We start from the raw sequence: 8,714 nt of genomic DNA on the forward strand, positions 1-8,714 counted from the left end.
GTGATCCATGACATTCTCTTCAAAGCTAAATGAAGAAATGACCTCATGAAATTTTAAATACCATTGGCGGGAAGCTTGTTTCAATCCATAGATGGACTTATTAAGCTTGCAGACTAAGTGCTCACCAACACTAGATAAGAATCCCTCAAGTTGTTTCATGTAAACCTTTTCTTCTAGATCACCATTCAGGAACGCCGTTTTCACATTCATTTGATGCAGCTCAAGATCAAAATGAGCTACTAATGCCAAAATTACTCGAAGAGAGTCTTTCTTAGATACAGGGGAAAATGTCTCTCTATAATCGATTCCTTCTCTTTGAGTGAATCCTTTAGCAACAAGTCTTGCCTTATGTCTCTCAATGTTGCCTTCTGAGTCTTTCTTTGTTTTGAAGACCCATCTACATCCGATGGCTTTTACACCAACATGCAACTCAATAAGATCCCAAACTTGGTTAGATGCCATAGAATCCATCTCATCCTTCATAGCATTATACCACAAATTTGATTCCTTAGAACTCATGGCTTGGGAAAACGTCTCAGGATCATTTTCGGCTCCAATGTTGTAGTCTGATTCTTGTAGGTACACTACATAATCACTAGGAATTGCTGTCCTTTTTACTCTAGTAAATCTTCTTAATGTTGTTTGGCCATCTTGCTGAGGAACTTGTTCAACTGGTTCTTCACCAGTTTGTTCAATATCATCATGTTGTTCCTCACAAACAACTTGATCTACATGATCACTTTCAACAGCTTGTGGAACTTCAATCACTGGTTGTCTAACACCCATTTTAACTTGAGGGGTGGGAATGACTATCAACCTATTACTTGTCCCAGAAGGTTCAGCTTCATAGTGATCCCTTTCAGAAGAAATGTTCTGAAATTGATCACTCCCACTGATCAAGTCATTTTCAAGAAACTTTGCATTCCTTGATTCCACAATCCTAGTGTTGTGGGATGGACAATAAAACCTATACCCTTTTGACCTTTCAGCATATCCAATGAAATACCCAGTAATAGTCTTAGGATCTAGTTTCTTCTCTTGTGGATTATAAATTCTTACTTCAGACGGGCATCCCCAAACGCGTATATGCCGCAAACTTGGTTTCCAACCCTTGAATAACTCAAAAGGTGTCTTTGAGACAGCCTTGGTTGGAACTCGGTTTAATATATACGCAGCCGTCTTAAGAGCATCAATCCACAAAATTTGAGGAAGCTTTACATTACTCCTCATGCTTCTCACCATGTCTAATAAGGTTCGATTTCTTCGTTCTGCCACACCATTCTGATCCGGAGAACTAGGCATAGTGTATTGGGCAACAATCCCATGTTCTTGAAGAAATTTCGCAAATGAACCTGGTGCTTGTCCATCCTCTGTGTATCTACCATAGTACTCCCCACCTCTATCTGATCTCACGATCTTAATTTGTTTTCCACATTGTTTCTCAACTTCAGCCTTAAAAACTTTAAAGGCATCTAAAGCTTCATTCTTAGAATGAAGTAAGTAGAGATACATATATCATGAATAATCATCTATAAAGGTTATGAAGTATTTCGAACTATTTGCATCCATGTCTGGACAACATATGTCTGTATGTATGATTTCTAATAAATTAGAACTCCTCTTTGCACCCTTTTTAGACTTGTTAGTTTGCTTACCCTTAATGCAATCTACACAAGTCTCAAAATCAGCGAAATCCAAAGTACTAAGTACTCCTTCATTTACTAATCGCTTGATTCTCTCAATAGAGATATGTCCTAATCTCCGGTGCCACAACATAGAGGATTCTTCATTCACAATACATCGTTTTAACCCAACAGAAACGTGCATAGAAGTAGCATCGTTTTTCAATTCAATCGAATAAAGACCATCAACCAATTGACCACAACCAATAATTTCAGATTTATTTAGTAAATTAAAACTAAAGTCTGTAAAATTAAAATAAAATCCCAAAGGTGCAAGTTTAGAAACAGAAATTAAGTTTTTACAGAAACTAGGAACATAAAAAACTTTCTCCAAATGTAATTTAAAGCCACTACTTAAAACTAAGACGCACGTTCCAATGGCCTCTACATGCGAGCTCATCCTACTCCCTGAGTAGATGCACTGCTCACTTCCCACTGGCTTCCTTAGGCTTTCCATACCTTGCAAGGTATTAGAAACATGGATTGTAGAACTAGAGTCAATCCACCATGTATTATGATTCACATTAATCATATTAGATTCATAACAAACGAAGGTAAATGGTGTACCTTTCTTCTCAAACCAACTTTTAAATTTGGGGCAATCCTTCTTCATGTGTCCTTTCTTTTTACAGAAGAAACACTTTGACTCCTTTTTAATTGTTGGTTGAGTCGAAATCCTTCCTTTATTGGTGCCTATAGACTTCTTCCTATCCTTTCCAGAAGTAGAAGTAGTCAAATTTACCTACTCACCCTCTTCCATTATCAATCTCTCTTCTTCTTGAACACACATGATCATCAATTCATTAATAGACCATTTATCCTTATGTGTGTTGTAGGAGATTTTGAAGGGTGTATACTGTTGAGGTAGGGTGCACAAAATGAAATGTACCAGGAAGGATTCAGACATGGTAACTTCCAGGGTTTTCAACTGAGCCACTATGTCCCTTAAGCGCATGATATGTTCACGCACACCCCTCGTTCCAGTAAGCTTAATGGAAGAGAATTGCATAATGAGTGTGCTAGCAAGCGACTTCTCAGAGGTCGTAAACTATTCATCAATGGCTCTCAACAGATCTCTGACCTTATCATGCTGGTCAACTGAACCTCGGATACTAGCTGATATGTTGGTTTTTATGAACATAACGGAGAGACGATTAGATCTCTCCCACTTTTCATAAAGATCAACAACATCAGGTTCGCTAGTTTCAGTAATAACCGGCGGCTCATCCTTCCTTATAGCATAGTCAATATCCATCCAGCCCAAATGAAGGAGAACTCTTTCCTTCCAAACCTTATAATTATCACCTTTCAAAATGGGAAGGTCACAAGAAATATTCATAGATTGTGAAACTGCAAACAAACACATATGCTCATTAAGAAAATTTGAGACTAAACAAATCCCATGTTTTGCCAATGCAAATCATGTCTCAATATATGAATCTAGTGATACAAAACTTGCCTGTGGGCTAAAGTCCTACTCAATTAGATTCATCATGCAACTTCATGATAAAACTATTAAATCATGTTCTTTTCCTTAATTCCTGTTAAGAAATATAATTTAATATTTTATCCTAATTAATCATACAAATATAACAAAATTCCTGTGGGTAGATTTCATCACATTACATATGATTAATCAAAATTAATATTTCTAATGCGATTATAAATTTAGCATATAATTTTACTCAATTAAAGATGTTGTGGCTATTCTCTAATTTAATAAAATTATATTAATCACTTAACATTCAAAAATAATCCTTGCATAAACATACTTAATAATTCAAATGTGCTCAATATTGAATCATAAAAATTACATGTATACCAATTCAAAATAACATTGCACGTATATTCATTCAACATGTAATAAACTTCAAAGGATTAAATCCAATTAATACCAGTATTGAACATAATATTGCATGTTCAGCATAACTTAGAGACACACAATTTTAAACGGTTTGTACATAAATGATTTATCCTTCAGAAGTTATAAATATATGTGAACTGCACCTAATAAGCAATTAAATTGCAATAACTTAGCGGCAAAGGGAGTCCTTTCATGCTGTAGTGCAAGGGTTCAAGTCCAACCCAAGGTATTTTCATTTCATTTATACATTCCTTTTAATTAATTAAAAGGAAAACAAGCAACAAAAGGTAACAATGAGATTCAAACCCACAATAGAAAGTTAATACTAACCGCATCAACCACTGGATCAAGTCATGCTTTGTTTATAATTTTCAGAAAACAATATATATTAACAATTTCTCAAAGAGGTTCAAACTTTTAATATTTAAATATTAAATTCAGCCACAAAATTTTAATATTTAAATATTAAATTCAGCCACAACTTTTAATATTTAAAAAAAATAAAAATTTGCTTAACGCTGAATGTTTATGTTTCTTCTTTAATTGAACAAAGCATAATAAAGGCAAGGCAGAGGTATTATGTTGCTCTGATACCAAATGTAAAAATATATATATACTGATCTAAACATGCAAATCAATTTAAATGACATGTTTAGATCAAACAACGGAAATTAAATATATTATGAGCGTACCTCCAGCCATTGCAAATTGAACGAAAAGCGACGCACACACAAATCTGAAAGACAGTTTTGTTGTATTTTTCTGAATAGAGAAGTGAGTTTGGTGATACAAAATTGAGAGCACCCCATCCTATTTATAGAGTCTGTCCAGTACTGTGAGAGATAAAAGGATGGGTAAGTGATTTGTTAGTGAAGATGGTTGCAAATATATTTACAAAAATATGAGTTGAATGTGGATGGAAAATGGACCAGATTCAGAAATAACAAAATGTTCCAAAATAAAAATAAATAAAGGACATGCAACGTGATTTGTTAAGTGGGCTTCCAACAGATCCAAAATAGAAAAGTTAAGAAAATGGAAAATCTCATATTTGACATTATTTGAATTTTGATGACAAAGATGCCGTGGAATTACACCACCTTAGGAATTTTTCTTTTTCCCTTTTTATGTGGTGGTTATCCTTGCCTCACATTTGGCAGGCTAAGGCGCAAACTTTGCCATCTAGGCATGTACCAAATGGATGACAGCCCTTCATTTTTATGAAAATGAAAAAGCAAAGCAATTGCAGATTTGGTCACAAACAAGAAAAAGAGAAAAAGAAAAAGGACGTTATCTTGTTTTGGTATCTGTATTATTGGCCCCCTCTAGCTACCAGCTTTTGTTGAATAATAATAAATGCGTGTTCCGGATTTTTCATATTCTGTTCATGGTCCAAGCTTGTAAAATTGTCGTGACACGAGCCACTTGTTGTACACGAAAACTCAGAAGAAAAAACAGTAAATATATGGTATAGCTGTATTGCATTACTAGCGATTTCACACGATTGCTTTTAGCTAGTTTCTTGAGGGAAAGAATCTGATTTAATTTCCTAGTATATTAACTGTCATTCTAATTAAGTAATTATTCTGTCAAGAGGACGGTGGATATGACAAGGTCATTGCTTTAGACCTCTTATGCATTCACTTCTTATTCATTATATTATATATGTTATTGATAGTTGTTGACTTGCAAATTGAAATATGCAGCAGTTAGCATTCATCCAATGGTTTAGTTAGTAGTTAGTGGCCATCATAATTGATAATAGAAACATAAGTGCCAAGATTATTTATAATTTGAAATTTAAATGTATTGCTTATTAATGGAGAAAATCATTATTAATGTCACGTAAAATTGTATTAATATGCTTAAACTATGTGAACAATTTTTAGAAGTAAAACTTAGGAAAAAAGTAAATGTTTTTAATGATCATTTTATATCTCATATGTTTATGATTCAAGACAATGAAAAAATAATCATGAAAATTTCAAATATTTAATGATAGAAAATGAAATGATTAGATGTAACAATTTATAATATTTAAAAGTTAGAAAATTAATATGTCAATTGATAATTTTGTATTGGGCAGATATAAAATTAGTTTTGTAAGGAAACTAGTTAGATAAGTAAATTAAAAGAGAACATATTTAAAAAATGTATTCTTTAATTATTTTTAAAATGTGTTCTTGTATAATTTTAATAAATTTCTCTTTTATCTATTAACGAGTGAGTACTGATTAGTAAAATTCTTTATATAATATAAATTTCTTTAAGAAATTTTTCCTAAGGCCTCAAACTTCCTACACACGGCTACGGTTCTAACTGTCAACAATTAAAAATAATGATAGATATATTTTTTTGGTATAGATATTTAGTATATAACTTTAACCAAAATTTGATTAAAAAAACTTTAATTCAAAATTTCATTGCAGCAAAGAGAGAAACTCACTAAGCATGCGAAACAATTTCAACCAGTGTTTATCATCAAATAAATATATTTTGAGAACCAAGAGCAATAAATAATTTGAATTTTTTTACTGCAATATTAATTTGAACTTAAAGATCAATAATCCCAAATATTAATATTAATGGAATGTGGAGGCGGGCGCATATATAATTACATTTGTTATTATAAATATATATTTATTTTAGACTTAAATATGTTTTTAAATATATATTTTTTAGTTTTATTACCTATTTTTTTATTATCTAATATTTTTAAATTTTTATTTTTGATATTTATTGTTAGCATTGATCCGTTATTAAAAATAAAAGTTTGAAACACAAATAATAAAATACAAAAATATTTTTTAAATAGAAAACTAAAAAATAAGTACGTACATCAAAATATTTTTCAAATAGTAAACTAAAAAAAAGAGTATTACATATATAAAAAATATATTTAACCTTTTATTTTATTATCAGATAATACACTCTAATGTTAGTTGAACCTAAAGAAATAAGAAAGAAATAAGAAAGGAAGAGAAAAACAATATGTAAATCTTTATCTTTATATATATAAAAGGAGAAGGGTGGGGTGTTTTTTGAATTTTAAAGGAGATGAGTGTGGATAGATTTGGAAGAAAATCAAATTCGTGAAGAATACCTTAATTTATGAGAAATAGGTTTCATTGTGTTAATTTTCATAATTACATATTATAACTTTTCTTTCAGTTCATTACACTATATATATGTTAATCTCCTATATAAAAATGTATTTGTGTCTTTCTTATTTAAAGTTTAATTTGTTGGCAACTTTTTAATACGGTAGTTTTGTTATTTAAATGACTTCATCAGCCATTCTATTACATCTGATTTTGATTTCGAAAATTAAAAGCTATCCTCAATTGATAGCCAATGAATTTCTCATTATATATACACAATATATAATATGTGGCAATACCTTGAGTTTGTAGATATAAAGATTTTTTCTCTACTTTCAGACTTTCTTGCCTTTTTTTTCTTTTCTATTTTGTGTTGCTCTATAAATTTTTTGTGAAATCATATCATGTTTTAACTTCCAGTGTACGAGTTGAAACAGGTCGTTATATAAATCCTGGGGGGCAAATTTTCCTTCTAGGGTATAATGGTTATTACCATGATGCAACATTTCTTTATTCCTTTTTATAATTTCCCCTTCCTATATTTCTAAAATGATTTTGGTTTTTTAATTGTCAAATTGAATAATTATGATGATTTCCTTCTTGAGAAACAACAACAAAGGATCACAAAAGGTAAATTACTATATGATATTTATGTGAATATGCATAGTTTATATAAACGATGACAATAACATCTTAGATGACAATAACATTTCCAAGAATAAATTAAATTTCATTTATTTCCAAGAATAACATTTCCAATAACATCTCATTTTTTTCTTATTCAATTCAATTTATTTATTTTATATTTTTTTAAAATTAAATTAAATTTAAAAATATTTCCAAGAATAAGAAATATGTACCAAACATCTTAGATGACAATAACATTTCCAATAATAAAATTATCAAAAATATTATTCTTAAAAATACAATCAAATTTGTGAAACAAACATCCCCTAAAATATATTAAATTCAAACCAAATAAGAGGTGTTACATTTTATTCGTTGATCTTTCAATATTAATTATATTAATAATATAATTTTTAATAGAATTTTTTTTTTCAAAATATTTGCTTCTTATTTGTATCAATTAATTTAAATTGTAGCATTAAATTTATATTTAAGCTTTTGTAATGTTTGATTAAATATTATTTAAGTCAATTTAATCATCTAATTATTCTCATAAATGTTTTGTGATGATTAATTTATTTGTTGTCTTATAAATGCCACGAATCATATTTAAAGGGTAATGATCAAACCGTTTAATCTTGCAATAAAAACACTCAATATTATTTTTTCCAGCTTAACAAATAGATTTTAAAATTTTAATCTTTTAATATTTTATTTTTTTACAATTCATCTTTTAGTGTTTTCAAAAATCAGTTCAAAGAAAATTATTTCATACGATACAAGAGTGTGCAATTGTATGGGTATTGAATGAAAAAGTTGTGGTGTAGTATGGGTATTGAATGAAAAAGTTGTGGTGTAGTGTACGATGATATGATTGAGTGAGAGAAAATATTGGCAAAAGATGATGAAGGAAAGGAGAATGAGATGTTGAGACAATTTGTTAGAGTGGGTGTGGGTGAGATAAGAAAAAGGTAAAGAGTGAATTCTGTTTTGAGGTGAGTGGTGGTATTATGTGCTGAAAAAAAAATGACGTGAATACATTAAGACATGAAATTGAGGTTTATTAGAATTAATATATTATTAGTATGATGAAATGATGTAAAATGTGTGTGAATGAACGTGAAAGATGGTAATGAAATTTTTTGATAAATCACCAAGTTATTTAATATAGTTATAATTTGATAAATCTTTTGAATTATTATAATTTGGTTGATATGCTTAGTTCAATTAGGTTGGTGAAAAAGATTTTGACATTAGAGTCAAGGTTTAGTATGATTTTAACGTATGATATACATTTAAATAAATAGATTTTATTGTATTCTTACATTATAATAATAAAATAAAATTATTGTATTAAAAATAATAGTATAAAAAATATATCATTGACAAAGAAAAGTTATTTTGTTAATAAAGATATATCAACGAAATTTACCTAAATTT

The sequence above is a fragment of the Glycine soja genome, chromosome 2 (genome assembly GCF_004193775.1).
Source record: "Glycine soja cultivar W05 chromosome 2, ASM419377v2, whole genome shotgun sequence".
Lineage (NCBI taxonomy): Eukaryota > Viridiplantae > Streptophyta > Magnoliopsida > Fabales > Fabaceae > Glycine > Glycine soja.